This window comes from Apteryx rowi, unplaced genomic scaffold (assembly GCF_003343035.1).
Source record: "Apteryx rowi isolate R43461 unplaced genomic scaffold, aptRow1 scaffold_75, whole genome shotgun sequence".
Lineage (NCBI taxonomy): Eukaryota > Metazoa > Chordata > Aves > Apterygiformes > Apterygidae > Apteryx > Apteryx rowi.
The window spans coordinates 3053424-3070235 of NW_020451038.1; positions in this window are offsets into that span (position 1 = coordinate 3053424).

Sequence of the window (16812 nt, forward strand, 5' to 3'; positions counted from 1 at the left end):
AAAGTGCTTAAAAAGCTCTTGGACAGCTAGCGAACACAAAGCCATTTGAGTACTGTAGTCAACTGTTGACCGACGAAGTAAGGAGCCTTCGTGATAATGAGCCAGATCCATTCCTGATGTAAATGAGCACAGTTCCTTTGACTGCAGTAAATTTTGCCTATTTATCCTAGCCAGTAATCTCACACAATGACTCTGTTCTCAAGTTCTTACTTGACTTAGTGWTTTTCAGTTCTCCACTGCTGCGAGTTCTTAGGGTCCTGTCCTGGTGTGTGCATACAAATATAAATTTGACCTATGAAGGGAAATGATTTGCTAATTAGTCACTRCCTGGATTCAGTCTGGTGGAAGATGCTGACATGCAGGAAATCCCTGGTTCAGTATCTTCACTAAAGYTAGTGTAATAGCAAGAGTCAAAGCGATGACCATGGCAGTTGCACACTTGAAATTATTCTAACAGCAAACTTAACTAGATAGTGAAACAGCATTAAGTCATTTGCTTCTTGAAGACTGAAGGAAAGGAGTCATTGCCCTCTGTAGCTATCCAATTTGAAGACTTTTGTCACATTACAGTAAAAAAGTTAAATCCTTCCCAGTTTTTGGAAAAAATGTCTTATGAATCAAATCTGTTTGTGTTCAGTCCCTTGCTTTCAATAGGCTGCAGTTTGAACTGGTTCTTTGTTTACTGGAAAATATTTGTGTGCTTTGAGAGGCCACTGAGTCAGAGCCATACGGAGCAATTGAAATTACAAGCAAATATTTTCCTCTTTCATGCAGTTAAGTGCCTAATAAATCCCCATAAACATGAGCTGTGCTAAATGAGACAGCATAAATAGGCTTTATTAAGCCCAGACTTAACTTACTCCATAGCTGCTTTGCCCACATCTGGCAGTGAGGAACAGCCTTAAAATGAATGTAGAAGTCACTAATGCTGACTTTGAGGCCGCAGCTGTGTAAATGCACCTTCATATGAATATGAACTGGGYGCACGGTCTCTTAAGAGTGGCAATGAGACTGGCTTCAAAATAGGTGTTCAGGAGCTGCCTTGAGCAGCAGATGACTTTTGTCTAAGCCGAAGGAAAAGTTACAGCTCACTACTGCAAATGCTCTGTCTTTCCTGCCTCCACAGCTGCTGGGGTTGAAGAAAGGTAGCTGGGTTGGTGCCTCTGTTACCTGTTTTCTCCATGCTTCACAGGTGGTAGAGTCTGCGAGCCTGTGCTCTACAGTGCTCTGGCCTAGGTGCCAATCCGTCCTTGGGCAGACCTAGATGCTTCTTCTTTCCCCCTCTGGCAATTTAGCAGGCTCAAACTATAGGAGGTGCTGACGGGGAAAGCATGAACAGTGGGAGGAAAGGSATGTGAAGATGCATGGGAAAAGGTGGAGAGGAGCAAGGGAGCTGTCTAGAGCTATTACAGGGTAGTATCCGTGAGAGGGTATCTGAATGTCTTGAGAGTGTAGGCCCCTTACCCAAAAAGATGATGAGAACTTGAGGTGATGGGAAAAACTGAAGGAGCAGAGTAGAGGAGAGACTGACCATAAATCTGATTCTTCTAAAGGTTCCCCAGAATGCTATCTCAGATGAAATCTCTGGAGGGGATGGATGAGGCCAACAGGATTTGCTGCACCATGTAAGAAAATGAAATAAGTGATTTATCTTATTCTTGGAGAGGCAAATTGAATGATGCTGTTGCTGCTGAGAAACTGTATGGTGGCTCAGAGCTGGATTCTGGTTTTAGTTGCTGCTGTCTGAATCAAAAATAACTGTCTGGTATAGCTGTGTCTCAGTGCTCAAAAGYGTAGACAAAATCTTATTGTGACAGTGTGCACAGCGATGTGTAATGGTAAGGGATGAAGACATTCTTCCCCTTCCACCATTGCTTCATGCCCTCCATCTGGTGCAGACACAGCTGTGTGAGTATGGCCCCTTCCTCTTGCTCCATTCAGATCCAGAGCTGTGCCTGGGTTTGTTACAGCCCGTGTTCRGATGACATCCCTTTCTGACTACGGACCAAGACTGACTCATGAAAAGCCTGTGCATACGGGGACAGAATTTGGCAAGCTTTTAACTTGTGCTGTTGAGAGAAGACCACAGAGGCAGACAGATACCTACTTTTKTTATTTCATTCAGTGCTTTGACACTCAGGAGGCTGGGACCTAGCAGAATACTTAACTGATAACAATATGAGATGGCAGAAAATCCACAGAGTTTTCGCACTGGATTGATAGTGTGCCAAAAGTCTTCTCATCTCTTTTCTGTCTGCTTTCCATTTGTCTATTGTGATGAAACTGTCTTCATCCAGACACTAAAGGATATGTCCAAACTGACAAAACAATTGTCATTGCTGAGATACTTTCCTGAGGCTTTCTATGTGGAAGAAAAGTCTACATTTTTTTCTGTCAAAAAGGTGTTTCCTACAACTCATAGCCAAGGCACACTGGGTTAGAAAATGCATGYGTTTCTACACCCATTTCCAAGCAAAATATTATTAAATCTGTGGAGCTTCTTTACGTCAGTTGGCATTTTTGTCACAATTACAGAATGTACTTTTAGACTGGCTGAAATGTGCCCTTAAAAAAAGAAACAACAACAAAAAAACCAAACAACCCAGAAACGTGCTCTCTAATATGCAGACATGTAGGGAAAGAGTGTGGTAATGAATTTGGCTCCGTTTGTTGAGCCTGGGCCAAATTCTGATCTCAGTTAAACTGGCCTCTGCTGAGCTGCTCCAGATTTTCACCAGTCTGACAAACTAAGCTTTTTTCTGTCCTTCAGGATTTGACTGTTGGTATTAAGTTTGGTGGTGGCATTGGGCAGGGGGGAGTAGGGTTTTGTTTAATGCAAGAGCTTTYAAGAGGCCTGTCCTAAACAAGTAGCTTGGGAATACTTTATAGGATATACATTTTTGGTCACTGAGGATCTATCTGATGTAGGGCATATGGTGTTCCAAGGCTTTCTACATACTGTACGTTTGTATGGTTATTTCTATTCTTATTACCTTTTGCACAGAAGTGCAAAAAAGTGACCTCAACATCAGTGCATCCACCTGTATCAGTTGAGCCTACGCAAGATGAGAAAGCTGTTCCTAAACACTCAGGGGCTGCCTTATTATAGACCACAGATTAATACATCACTAGACAGTGTACACTTCTGTGTAGTTATTAGCTTTAGTCTTCCAGCAGTATTCTTAGACATGTACAGCTTTTAGTTTTATGTTTTTAAATGGTTTTATGTTTGAAATACAGTATTTATACATGAACTTGTCAAATACRATGAATGAGTCTGTAGCTCTTATGGTGCTGGCTTTATAAGATACAGAATCTATAATACATGTAATACAATAATATGCATATTATGTATTATATGCCATATATAATAGAATATATAATATTAGTATACTAAGTCTTATGTGTATGTACATATGTGTATATWTGTGTATATATATGTACATATGTATACATATGTATACAGACATAGGCACTGTTTTCATGAACAGTGCGCATTTGCGTGCATGTGTGTAAGCTGTTAGCCCAGAGGGGAGATTCTCCCTCTATTTTGCATGGGTACTTGTACAATGGTAGCAGGAGAAAAATCAGTGAAGTCCTTACGCTTATGCTGGTAGGTTAAAGCACGTTATAGATGTTCTCAAAGATGGGAACTCAATCATCTGTACCATTATATTATTAGTATTGTCTCTGGCATGGTCTTGGCCAGCTAGCACACTCTTAAACAATTCCTGGGTTTGGTTCAGGACCTAGCAGTGTTTGGGGCCACTCTGCATAGGTGTGGCCAATCTGTTTCAAAAGATAAATGAATCAAATAGTATGAATGTGGGCCTTTCCGTGCCAGTGCTCCTCACAGTTAAAGAAGAGTCCTCTATGTGAGAAGTAAATCAGGCCTTAATGTCCTTTAGCTTTATTTATACTAGTAAATTAATCAAGGACTGTCCTGGTCAAGTGTAAAACCGGTGTGGAATAAGAAAAAGTTGGTGGTACTTCCCATCAGAGGCATTCTGAGTGTCCTTGAATTCCTTACTTGAGATTAAAGATACTCTGCTAAAAAGAGATTGAGTTCTTCAAGGATAAGTCTAGGATCTTAGAGAGGTTACCCTGATTGGAATGTCCTTTTCATGAAAAGGATAATAATGACATTGTACTTCTGCATCAGCCACAGAGGTCAACCAAGTTCACTGTGGCATTCTATATCAACCACAGCAAACGCTTAGGTAAGTTGACCTTTTTTCTGAAGAGCTTACAGTCCAAGACTACTAGAGAACTTCACTGGGAGGGAGAAAATAATGCACATATTAAATGCATAATCCAAAATATAGTTTCCTTTTTTTGTACCCCATAATCTTAGAGATAAGGAGATGAACACAGGCCAGACTTGATGAATCCAGTGGTGTGGATCAGAAGCTGCAATGTCAATGAAAGGTTTCAGCCAAGGGAGCAGGTTAAAAAAAGATAGTGTGAACCCAACTGTAGAATAGCTGACAGTTAATGTCGAATAGCTGGAGAGAGGCTTAGGCAGACAAGGCAAGGTTGACTGTCACTTCTTTGGGACAGAAAAAAAGGCAGGACTGAACTTCAAGAATATGGAAGAAAAAGGACAAAGATGTGATGTGTACATAGGAAGGAAGAGTCAGAGATACCCTGAGGCTGGGTTGAGGTCCGGATGTCAAAGAGGTGGCAATGTGGTTAACTCTGACAAAACATGGCAGTGGAATGGGCTCAAGGGAAAGTTCAGGGCTCATCTGACGATTCCTTGTGCAGGCGAAGCTGGCAGGAGAATTGGGAAGAGAAGCAAGCGTAGAGAACAGAAGAGTGAACTGTTTAATAATTCTTTGGTTGGAAATCAAGTGGGTGGTGATGCTTCTAGGAGTTCTCTGCACTCCAGCCCTATGTGAAGATTGCCAGGAGATAAAACTATAAATAAATGTCACAGATCATCGTACATACTCCTGCTCCTTTCAGCATCTGTTCTCTAGTTTATGGGAAACATTGAGATTTGACTGGCCCTCTTACTGAACATCCTTATGCTTTGTTACATTAGGGAGGTAGTCTTCAATGTTTCCACTTGGTTTTACATATATGTAACTGTTCACATGGAACAGAGCATATGCTTTATTGGAAATACTTAAGAGCAGTTTGTACTTAAGCAAAGCAGTGCATCTTGAAATGAATCCTACTTTTGGTTACAATAACTGTACCTCAGCAGACTTGCATAAATCCAAAGCAACAAGTGTAACCCGGACCATAGTTTGGCCTTGTGTGTAAAGAATATGAACAAAGAATGTCTGAAATAAATGGATCAAGAGGTATGTGCTTCATAATACATCCAAAAAATGCAGTATTGGATGTCACTGAAACCTTTCTTTCTTTCCCTCCCATGCCACAAATACAAGATCCTGCAGTCTTCTAATACTTAAGTCCTTTAGAACACATATTCCTGTGGTTCTATAGTATAGGGTCTGCTGTACATGGAAATTGAAAGGATAATGTCAACAGCCAATTGTGTCCAAAAAGGAGACTACAGAGGAGGAAGCAGTGTGGTGTTACTGGTTAAGTCATCTTATTCACTGGAAAGGTCACTGTTACATAACAAATGTCTAATGATAGTTCTAGTGTATTCATAACCAAGCTTTTGCTCAAAGGGAGCAGTAATGATTGAATTACATTGGCATAAAAGTAGTGTAAAATTGTCTCCCATGTCTTTCCATTTATATCCCACAGTTTTTAAATAAGCTTTAGAGTTTTGGGGGTTTTTTTAGGCTTCAGTTTCCTTATTGCCATCTATTCATTTCCACGTGATGATTTTTCTAGTTGGCAAGCACTATAGTTGTAGTCACCCAGCTCCCTTTGTCGTGCCTGTGACTGTCAGTCATGTCTTCAGGGTGTTCCATGCAGTGAGGAGTCACCATAGGGTCTATAGGCACTCTGCTATAGCAGACCCTATACTGCAGAACCACACATTCGTCTTCCTGATATTTGGTCAGAACTGGTCTGCGTGCCTCCCTCTTGCAACATCATGGGTCCTTTCTTGGAGAGTCCTGACTTTTATGGTGGCAGATGGGACTTGGTGGCTGCAGTTGGGATGGCTACTGTGGATCCTAATGGGTGTGCCAGGAGAATTGAAAGCATTTATAGGCATCAGTGCAGATATCTAGCACTGTATTTGGGAGTACAGTGTACTTGAATCCATTCTTTGGTCCTGATGCCCTAGAGTCAATGTAGATGTAGCTTGAGCTTCTTCTATGTTAGTCATCAATCTGTGTCCATCTTGGTCATTACTCTGTGTCCCCCTTGTGCTGCTTCAGGCATGCTCAGGCTTTGTGTGTGGTGTCAGAGCACAGCTATGTTGCTTGCCAGTTTGCTGCAGACCTATTGTTTACTCTGGCTATTTACATAACCTACAGGACTGGTAACAAACTTTGATTGCAATTACCCTGGGATAGATCTGGAGTGATTCTGGCAGAGCAAGTTGTTACTTTGCCTCAGTCATGCAGTTCAGAAAATGTCACTTCATCTGCAAGCTGCTGTTGAGCTAAAGTCAGCAGGTAGGGAACTGCTTTCTAGCTGAAGTTTAAGGGCACCACAAAACCCTGTAGAGGGAGGTAGCCAGTGGAGGGGGGAAATTCATGTGCACAGACAGAGTCCCTAATTACAAAGTTAGGGGATGCTGTTTAATTTATAAAGGTCTCCAGGTGAACCTGAGGCTAAAATAGCATCTCCATGTCTAGACTGACCTAACTTGCAGTTTCACACAAGTATAATCCTGTAACCCAGATTCTGATCTCATGCTTGCATTGCTTTAGACTTAAAACCCTATTGCTGCAGACTTTCACGGATGTAAGTGAAACCAGGATCAGGTCAGGTGTTTGAGAATGACACCTGCACAAGATAAAACAATGTTTTTTTCCCCATATCCTTCTGCTCTTACTTTCCTTTCACCCAAATAACAGCTGTGATAGTGTTTATATTCCAGGCTCTTAGACCAAGAGACACTTTACTTTGGGATCATGGATACACATGCAAGTGCATGGAAATCGTGGTGATCTTGCTTATCCAAACTAAACAGTGGTGTATTTTTTTTTCTCGATGCTGAGCCTGCCTTGTTTTTGAGCATGCAATATGACAGATCCCCCAAAATAAGCAAGACAAATGAAGGAAACACAGACAAGTGGTGCAGTACAGAATTCGTAGCAGACTGGCTGTGTGTGTTTGTGGTGGAAAACTTGCTAGTTAGTTACTGCTGACTGGGCATGGAATAGTTAAAGAATGTTAATTATAAAACATTGGAGGCCTCCAGCAAAACTAATGCCTCACAAAGATGACATTGAACTTAAAGGCAAACTAACAAACAAGAATGTAACTTGGTTTTCTAATTGGTTTAGGCTTGTGTGTGTCTGTATGTGGTGTTAGGTATGTTTTAGCACCAGTAGCTGGGACTGTACAAGTGGTTGATTGACCTTAGCTTAAAATATTTGTGGTACCCAGGGTCTCTTCTTACCAGTGTGTGATGCAGTGGGCATACAAGCAGAGAGCTATTCCTCATCACAAAACTGCTATGATCCTACCAGTATCCTAGCTTATGAGATGAATAGAGGCACCCAGGTACTGATGTAATTTAATTCATAGGAGATGATGACACTGTATTACTGCAGGCTGCTCATAACCATTGTGGGGAGTTAATTCCTGCAACTTAGAGTGGCAGGTGGGTTGGATGGGGGAGAATCGGAGCCACCAGCCATGTAAGACCTAACTCTCAGGCTGGGGTGGAAAAGGGTCATAGCTTTTGTTACAGCTGTTTTCCAGTGCATGCTTGTGGCTGAGGACACAGTTTAGTTGAGTAGCAATGTGAGGAAGAGACTTCCCTCTATCTGAATGACCTGCAAGATGTGTTTAGGACCTTTCTCACCCTTCTCCTGTCTGATCCAACCATATCGGCCACTCACTTTGCTGAGAAGTAGGAGCTGCTGTTCTGCTGTGACAATAGCCAGGTACTTAAACAGGAACCTCCACTGAGACCATGCAGAATCACAAGCCTGTTAGGCAGGTGCAGAATCTCACTAGATGAGGACCTTCATTGTCAAAACAAACCGTAAAAAACAATAAACTACTGCACACCCTTGCTGAGAGCGTTACTTGGGAAATGCTGATTTGCAGAGATGAGCTACTGGTGTTTGCCATTGCTGCATCCAACCCTTAAGAAAGAATTGTCATTATTTTTTTGTGTAGGTGTTTAGCACAGATTATACAAATCATCTTGAGCTGTAGAGGATCTGAATTCAATACCTCTGGACAGTAGCCAAGAAGTGAGAGCTGTCTGAGCATCCCTCAGTACCTTTTGCATGTCTGAATGACGCATACTCGTAGCAGCTTAGTGTTGCTGTGAGGCAAAAATCATTCTTGGGGTGGTGGTGGTGGTGACTTAGACTAGGACAATGCTGTTGACTGTCTAGCAACTTACCATGTGTAAAACATGTTTAACAGCACTGAGAGCTCAACATCTACCAGTATCCTAGACAGGGGAAGACTAGATGCCTCTGAATTTTGCTGAGGTCCATGGCCCCTGTTCTTTAGATGTCTTTCAGGCATTATTGAACTTGGCACTTAAAAAGAAGGAAGTGAGGTCAAAGATAGTTCGGGGAAGCCTGCAGTGGAGATGGAATTGACCCCGGATCTTATGGATTCAATACTTTGTTTGCCATTACTAAATGAACGTTGCTACCCTTTGGTGATTGCTGTGTCAAGACCCCATACATTTTTTTGGTAGTCATTGGCTTTGTGTATGTACAGAAGTCAATGACTAAATGTAATTTTAGAGGCTGATCTGACCTCTACAGACAGCTCTTCAACTGCAGAGTTGAAGAACATTGGTAGGGCCGCATGCAGCTTGTCTTGTAGCTGTTCCCTGCATTGCCCAGAGGATGTCAGACTCCAACTGGAGAGTTCACGTGTTCCTACAGTGCTAAAGTTACCCTCCATACTTCCCACCTTGCCCATTATTTTTAAAAGGGAGGGAGTGAATATGCAAGTGTCCAAATCAGGAAACCGTAACAGTCCCCCTTTAATAATATCTTCACCAGCACAGGGGAGTTGTGGTTATATTATGCGAGGGTAGATTACATTGTTTTTGCAACTTGTGGGAAATTTTTTTTCCCTTCTGTCCACATGATATTTGTAGCTATTATCATGTAGCCTAGCAGAGTTTGCTGTTATACTGTGATGGACTGTAGCACATGAAGCAATGTGTGGAGTTTTAGTTCTCTTCTGCTCTATGAATTTTGAACTTCATCTGAGTGTTGCCTTCTCTTCCTGTTTCTCCCCAGCTGTGCGCCCCCCCCCCCTTTTTACTGCTTTTGTTTATTTAGATAAATACCTCAGGGTAGGGATGGCCTCTTTCTCTGAGAGAAATCCTTCTTCTGCTGGCATGAGTAACAAAACTCTAGTTCATTGGAGACTGGGTTTCACCCTGCATGTGTATAGTGCTCAGCACAATGAGACCTTGATCTCTGCTAGAGCCTTAAGGTGCTACTGAAGTAAAAAATAACAAAGGAGATGAAAGCATGGAAAAGTAATTTCCTTTTGTTTCTATTCTGTGCTGGATGCCTGTGTTTCTGTTGTGTTATGGGTCTGTCTTACCCTTCTGCTCAGTGTTTTCTCTTGAGCCCTTTCCAAGGCTCTGATTTTAGCTTTGTGCCAATGTACATGTGGAGATGAGTGAAGTCATTTCTGGGTTACACCCATCTAGCTGAGCCAGCTTTTGGGAGCCCTATGTTATCCACAGCGCACCTGTTCAGGCTAGTGGTAGGAGTGTTACCCTGTGACATCCAGTACCTGCAGGAAGCATAGCTGCTTCTACTACACAGTGCAGTCCTTCCCATTAGATATTAAGTACTATACCAAGGGCATGGGCATGGCCCTTGCTTTGTTGGGAACATGAATAGGGAAGGTTGTTTTTTTTCATTGCTCCCCTTTCTATGCATTCTCAGAAACTTCTTGCTTTGTAAGAGATCCCTTATATTAAAGGACTAATTCTCAAGAGTACCTCAGTGCATCTTTAGTCCAATACGAGCCTTGTGTTAGATGAATGTGGATCCAGTGCTCCACCTCATTTTCCTGAGCATGAAGAAGAGACTTTTGTTACAGGGTGATCTAAGTGAGCTTTGTTTCCTCTTTATGCCAGTGGATTGTAATGGGATGCTCAGAGCAGGACAGTTCATCTTAGCCATGGCGTCTGATGGAGCATCCTGGAGAGAGATTATATTATTACTTCAGTTTAATACAGAAGTGTTCTTTCTTAAAAAAAAAAAAAAAAAAAGAAAGAAAGAAAAAGAAGAAGAAAAAAAAAAAGGCATAACTTGACTTATAGTTCCCTAGCTGTGTTTGGAACAGCTCTTATTTGCTGGAGAAGGGAGCACTTGAAGGAAATTTAGGAAAGGGCAGCACCCCCAGAGTTTGATGCCTACTCTCCTGTCTGCAGTAGAAAATCTTTYTTGTAAGACCCAGACTTATATTGGTCAAACTCATAAACCAAGCTAATGTAGAAGGAATTGTTGGCAGTCTTCTTGGGCAGTACTGCATAATTGATAGATCATGCTGACACCGGTGATGAAAAATTTTGTAATCACTGCTGTTGAATCACAGCTGTTTTGCCCCCCAGGCTCTTTCTGGAAGCAACTCCATATGTGAATTTCCAGTGAGACTCATACTGGAAAGAGCAAGTTCTCTTGATGCTGGCATCAGAGGGCATCTCTTACTGGGTAGCCTTATAAATAGACAGTGCTGTCTCTGGGACTCCTTGAAATAGAAAGTGTGGTGTCCAGAGTATTCCTGCTCTGGCTAAGCTACATTCCTCCAGATGCCCTCTCACTGCAGTAACTGACACAGGATGCTGCTGCCAAGGTTGACTGTTCTCCAGAGCATCTCACAGATTCATTTTCTTTGGGTTAGTTTGAAGTCGTTCTCAAGCTACCATCATGCTGACTCGTAAAGCAAAAGTCATGGCACTTGTTTCCAGAAAAATAGAAAGAAGAACGCACTCTAGGAGACCACAAAAGGGTAGGACTCGCCCAGCTAGTGGAATTCTGACCCTTCCATTCCTGCTGGTTGTTTATCAGTTCTCAGATTAGTAGCAGGAGCTCTGAGACCGACTTCAATCTCCAACGTAGATTTTTTTTAACTTCCTTCTGACTGACTTCACCATGCACTTATGGTCATTCCCTTTCATTCATTCACTGGGGATTTCTCTAAAAATACTTATTTGCAACATTTGGGTGTCTTTCAAGTGCTATTTTTATCATACATCATTTTATAAGTAAATATTCCAAGTTGACATGCACTGTTTTACCCATAAGCCTATCTAAATTTTTTTGTCTGCTCCAAATTAGTCAATGATGACACTTCAAAAATTTACAGCAGTTATAGTTACTGGTTTGCTGGGATGCAAATTTGGCATCAAACAGGTTTCCATGGAGGCATTCCAAACTCTTCCAATGTTAAAATGATCATGTTTGATAGAATACTGACAACAGGTATCCTATTTTTGCCAGCAGTGGTCTTTGACTGTCAACACATAGTGCTTGCCAGCATACCACAAGTGTTATGCTGGGCTATTTTAAGGTTATATTCTGTAAAAGAGCTGAGACACTTCTAAAATACCTATTAACGTCTAATGGAAACTGCACATGACGGTAATATGTGAAGCTGTCAAGCATGGTTGTTATAGCCTTACAATTAATATGTTGCTCCTTTGTAAGGCAAAATAAGAATTCTCCCATCTTTTGGGAACAGTTGGTCAAGTCAGGTTCTCCATCATGAGCTATACCCTAGCAGATGCTTCAGAGCAAGGTGTAAAATCCTTTTAGACAGTTATATGGTATCATTACCTAGAAAAATTTTCTTCTATGTTCCTGTCAGTTAATATTTGGCTTGCATCCTGGAGCCTGAGGGTTAAAATCTCTTATATCCTACTTAATGCCATTGTGGGTGTTTTCTCATTGTTCATATAAACGTTGAATCCTTCTCTTAGTCCTCCTATGTACTTTGGTATATCCTGTAGTATTTGTTTTACTGGTATCTTGCACTGTGTTTGTGGGGGAAGGGACACCTCAGCAGTTGGAGGGAGTTTGTCTATGCAAAAATAATCTTTGTCATTTCAGATCTCCTGACTCATGATCTCATTGCATGTATCTTGTTCTTCTATAGCAATAGAAGGAAGTTAAGAGTGGCCAGATGGGATTTGGCTAATTCACATATTCAGGGAAAAGGCCACCACCGTGAACATTTTTAGTAGAGATCGTCATAAAAGCCTTTCTTAAGTCTTTAATGGTTTTCAGAGGATCACGTTGTCTAAGGGGAAACTATCTATTTGTTTGGGTGGCTGCAGGAAAAGCACTGAAAAAGCTAAAAAGCAGCTATGCCTTCTTGCTATGCATTGCTTTCTAGTAGAGATTATGTAGAGCTCTAACCATTTCAGTAATAATCTGTTTCCATGGAAAAGGAGAAACTTGAAAATATTGCAGATTTTTTTTTTCCTACTCTAGATATCTTGGCACAGAGTGCAGGCCAGGATCAGGGCATGAAAGTGTTTATCGACAGAAACAGGTATATTTCACAACTTTAATATGCAATTGTTTTAATGTGTGGCTCTGGAGCAGATTTCATTGCTATCTGTGAACTGAATTTCTCCTGTGACGTGTGGCACCACTTTAGTGAACTGACACCTTTCCTGTCCTCCCTAATTCTTTACTGTTTTCTATAGTTGACCCCACGGTGAGTACGAATAGAGATGTATCCTTGCTGGTGCAGTATGAAACTATGAAGACTGAAATCTAGTACATCTTCAGTGAGAGAAGATGCAACTTCATTAATGAACCTTTTTCATCACAGATATTTCTGGTGAGGCTGGAAGGTCCAAAGACTTGTACTTTTAGTTATGAACTTGCATCAGTAGAGAAAACAGGAGAATGTGACCCAGAGTGCATTAGTCTAGAGAACCTGAAAAATGCAGTTTCTCTGCTTTTTTTTTTTTTTTAAGAGTTTTTATAGGTCGGACTTTCACTGATGTCACTAAGTTGTCTAATGTCATTTCAGTCAAGCATTCCTGTTGGAAAGTGTAATAATGCCAAAGGATTAGCAGAGCTAGGGGTTAGCATTGCAATTTACAGGCATTAACTTCTTCAGTGCCAATGGCTTTGATAAGAATAGGAGCTATGCCAGTGAGAACAGTCTCTTTACAATGCCGTGGCACTGATGTTAGTGACAGTGATGAGAGCTGCAGTTCTTGGTAGTTAATAGCTCTGAGTATTATGAGCTGTGTGGTTTTCTAAACCCACTTCTCCTTTCTGAACTGTGTTTAGCTTTACTTGATGGATGGTTAAGCTTCTCTCATGGCTGTAACTCTTCCTAGCTGAGGGCAGCCAGAGTGGTGTCCATTTTTCCTGGTTTCAAAGACCCAGTTAGGTGTCTTGTTTATAGAGGGGGTATGAATGACCTGCATAACCAGACTCTCAAAAAGCATCTCTAGAGTGAAGTACCTTCAACCCAGGTACTTTTCATAGACTCTTTGATGTCACAGCCGTCTTCAAGCATCTTTGCAGGGCAGTTCATTCAACCAATCTCCCTTTGACTATTGTGGATGTCTAGAAGACTGGATTTATTTATTTATTTATTTATTTATTTTTAATGCTTGAAGCTGGAGTAGTTGAACCCCATGCTTAGTCTCTCTGACTCTGTAATTCTACTTTGCCTGGGAAGAACTCTGAGATGTGAGATCATGCAGTTGCTATTTCAGTATGGGCCAGCAGCGTGATTAACGCTGAAAGGAAAACAAGATTCTCACCTGAAAGAGGCATCCTGAAGCCTCTGTTCTGCTATTAGGTCTCTGCAGTCACTGCCCTGTGTAAAATCCCAGTGTGCACTAGAGCACCGGTAGTGCTGACCACAGCATTGTTGGAAGCGAATGTGTGAAGGCAGACTTTTCCCTGGTGTGAGATCATGTAGTGCTATAGTGTGTGCAGAGCTCTGTGGTGGTTCATAGATACCAATGCTTTGCTCCACAGAGAACATTCAGGCTACATATGGGAAGAAACATCTTTCTGCTTACTTCTGGCTCTTACCTAGTTGATTCATTTATTGGAGATAACTTTAGACTATTCCCAGAGGGACTTCTCAGCATATGAGCTGCTTTTGTTAAGGAATAAATCTTCTCATATAACTTAGCTTTAGAAGTAGAAAAGTAAATCATTTATTCCTCCCTACCCAGCCCCATTGGTTATCCGCTGAGGAGTTGTTAAAAGAAACTGGGTGCATGCTTTAAGTTTTCAAGTAGCTCAAATAGTAATTGTGCTGTGGGTTATTGTTAGAATTACAATGACAGAGGCTAATTAAAAAGAATGCTATTGCCTTTTAGGAAGAAAAACAAGTTTAATTGGTAACATCCCAGACATGTTCTGCCAGAGTCTTCCTCTCATCTTTTCCTAACTGGTTTTGATTAATGTGATTTTAACAAWAATTTCTCTGTATAACTTGGCTTCTAAGAATCTCTTTGCCAGATTGCATTATTGTCCCCTGCTTGATGGAGCTGTTTACAAGCATGTCATTTTCAGCATGCTGTTGTGGGAGCAGCAGTGTACTATTGCTACTCTTGTGTGTTCTTTCTCACTAGCAAGTAGATAAAATGGTAAAATTTAAGAAAGGCAAGGTAAGGGCAGGAGGGTGTGGGGGGAAGCTGTTTTTTGCGTCCAGAAGTGTTTACGCAGCACTCACCTTAGGATAATACTGTGCACTCCAAATTTGCTTAGGTATAGCCTGTAGATCATCCCTTTAAAGCAAGGCGTGGAGACTAAGTAGCAGGGCAGATACAGGCATGTGTGAGTATTACAGGGAGGAATTTACTCCAAGTTTTTCACTCMCATTAGCTCCCTTGTTCTGATCCTCCTACCCTCACCAATCTATTCCGGAAGCCACCTTCCTCCAATCTATCCTTCCATCTGTTCCTTTTTTTCATGGGGATTATTTTGAGATGTGGGTCTAGTACTAGTACTTGAAAAACAGTTGGTCTGTTTTAAAGCAGAGTGGATTACCTGCAGTGCATATTATAGACTTGAAAATGTGATGATAGTTGGTGCTACTTATAGGGAAATAATGAAATAAATAGTAGTGGTACTTGTGGGTACTGTGTCTTGATTTCTAGAGTTAGAAGGGTCTTACTTGTGTTTGAGAAACTGCAGTTCTCCCACTGTAACCTGTAGGCTTTGTTCTGCCCAAATGCGACTTCAGGAGCGTATCATGAACAGATTGTGGCTAAAACATAGTTTTCATTTGATCCTAATCCACCAGAACACCTTCAGCTCAGTTTAAGTAACATGCCATCAGGAAATGATCGATCTTGTTTCAGTGACTAGATGTGTTATAAATGAGGTCTCTATATGTAAGATGGGGAAAATCCAAATGTGTAATCCTCCAGCAGCTTGTCACAGATCTCTGTGCTCATTGTATACAACATGCTGAGGTTTGGGGAAAAAGAGTGCTTTTTTTTTTTTTTTTTTTTTTTTTTTTTTTCTGGCTTCCAAAACTCCCACTGATGTTACTAAGCAGGAAATAGACACAGAGCTGGGCTTTGAGCTTGACATCAAGCCTTGCAGTGCTAGGGGCTAGTCCTACAAAGACGCTAGTGAGCAACTGACTCACCTTCTGCATGCCCAATGTGTGGAGGGTAAAACTTCTTGGCACCTTAGTTGGACAGAACTTGCATGAATAAGACTATTCCCTGTGTCTTGGCCATGGTGTTGCCTTCATCCATGCAGTTCCTGCTGCGTGATGTCCCACAAACTTCAGACTTAATGTAGAACAAGCCCCTGGGAGGCCTGAGCCCTCTGGAGGTTATGAGAGAGAAGCTGAAGGAGATGATGGAGGTGTTGTGCTTACTAAAGGAAAGCTCTGTCAGTGGGACACACTGCTTTCCAGGAGATGTCTGTCAGACAGGACAGGGCCCAGATGAGCTCAGTTGCCATGTCCTGAAGGAGCTTTAAGAGGCCTTTAGGTAGCTTGGTGCTTCCTGGAGTTGCCAGAGAGGCTGGAAGACTGCAGCTATGGCATCAACTTTTAGTGAGGCTGTGCTATGCATTTTCTCCACAGCTGGCTACCCTTTGAGGAAGACCTTGTGATCAGACAGAGCCAAAGATTGCCATTGCCTGACTTTTTAATTATGGGGTTAAATCGGAAGGGGTTTCTGGTGCTTTTTCTTACCTTTGAGTGTCTAACAGGAGCTGGGCTTGGTGCCTCCAAATTTTAGCTCTGAAATCTCTTGGATGAAGCACTCTTGTCTCTGTGCATCCTGAGGCAACTGACCTCTTGTTTTCAAGCCTGCCTCAGTGGAAGGAAGGTCTGTGTTTCCAATAACGAAAGCCATCGTAGGCTCCAAATGAGTCCCTTGCGTAACTGACAGATGGGTGCAGAGCGGAGCTTGATTCAGGCTCTGAAAAGAAATAAACCTTTTTTTTAAAAAAACAAGGAAACCCAAAAAACAAAAAACCAAAAAAACTCCTCAAAGTCCCAGCAGTTTCAAACCCAAAATAAAATACTGATTAACCACAAGCCTGCTCGTATATATAACTCTGACAGCTGCAACAGAACTTCTTTTCCTAGTAGAGTCATTCCTCTACCTCAGCCTAATTCCCATACTGTGGGAAATTATCCTTCTGTGGGCTGCATATGCATTTCAGTATTACCTCTGTTGGCAGCCTGTGAGATACGTTAGCACTTCCCTAATGGGAGTTCAGAACCGAACCAAGTCCATGGCTCCAAACTCTT